Consider the following 1,658-nt stretch of genomic DNA (forward strand, 5'->3'; position numbering starts at 1 on the left):
ATAAAATAGAAAGGGATGATTTGGTCTCTCACTCTGACTTTTCTTTTTTTTTTTTTTTTTTTGGTGGGAAATTGTTTGTTATTATTTTGATATATATCTTTTAATATGATTTTTTTACCACTTGCATCCAAAAACTATACAAATATATGGATAAAATAATATATCAGTAAAGGATTAAAAAACCAACCATATAGTAAAAGTTATTATTCATAATAACACTATAATAACACTATCGCGGTCAATAACAACTACCCATGATTTACTTTCTATTTTCCTACGTTATTGAAGTCTTTCTTCAATATTCTCAAATTAAAATTATGATTAATAGTTGTTATTGATGATAGCAATTGATAGTTGTTATCATTAATAGATGTTATAGTAATAGTTTCAATTTGAGAAATGTATAACGAGAAACTTGACATTTTAAAAAACTTATAAATTGAATTATCCTCGTATTATATTTATAATCTTTTTTATTTGGTGCATATGGGTAGGGACGTGAAAAGAGGCCGGAAAGGTGGGGACTGGGGAGTCCAACAGGCAGCCACCATACCATATGGTGTGTTATCTTGGGGTTTTGCGTAAAGCGAAGGGCTCTTTTCAAACACATCCTTGTTATATGAGGTGTCTTTGTCATACTCATACACCTCCTTGGACTTAGCTCTGGATTAGATATGGTTTTCTTTTTGTGGTTTATCTTTAATTCTAAATATTAAATCAAATACAAATTTCATACGTTTTTAAATACTTAACTTATTTATAAATATTTTTTCTATGGGTATATTATTATTGATAGCAAATTCTTTTGTTATATTTATAATTATTTTCTACAATTTTATCAATTAAATAACGTATTTATCAAATTGAAATCGATATATGAGTGTGTTAATAACATGAAGTCTATGGTATGAATTTTTTACTTAAATTTATGCTAATACAAAGTTAATAACAGTTATTAACTTATTTTTAAATATAACAAAATAAATCAAAGTATAGCAAATTATCACCGTCTATTTATAATAAATCAAGATAGACTACGATAAACACACTAGACTATCTTGACCTATTGTGGTGTATCACGAATAAATTGTATTATTTTACAATATTTTAAAAAACTTTGTTATCTAAGAATATAAATCACAAACGTTCCAAAATATATTATTTTTCTTTAAAGAATATAAATTATAAACCAAAAAGTATGAAACGTTTTTGTTGTATATCTATAATAATGATCTAAAAAATTATCAAAAATAAAACATTTGAGAAAATATTTACACAAAAATCAAATTTAAAAAATGAATTTAATCAATATAGATTTATTTCACACCGTAACTTATTTTTAAATTTTATAATTGTAAACAATATTTTGAAAAACTAGTCTTTTTAATCCTAATCATAACATAACTAAATAGTAAATTAGTTAGGTTAATTTGTCCAACGCTATCCTATGTAATTATATATAATGAAATTAAGAGATCTTTTAAAAAAATATAACCGCAAAATATTTAAAATAATTTTAAAAACGAAAAAAAACTCACATGTATATAATAAAAAATACCAAAAAATGCCCCCTTTAACAAAAATGTCAACAACACCGTTAATATATTTGATATATAATCGTTTAGATTTAGCTATCGTTTACATTTTGTTTAGATTGA

This window comes from Cucumis melo, chromosome 9 (genome assembly GCF_025177605.1).
Source record: "Cucumis melo cultivar AY chromosome 9, USDA_Cmelo_AY_1.0, whole genome shotgun sequence".
Taxonomy (NCBI): domain Eukaryota; kingdom Viridiplantae; phylum Streptophyta; class Magnoliopsida; order Cucurbitales; family Cucurbitaceae; genus Cucumis; species Cucumis melo.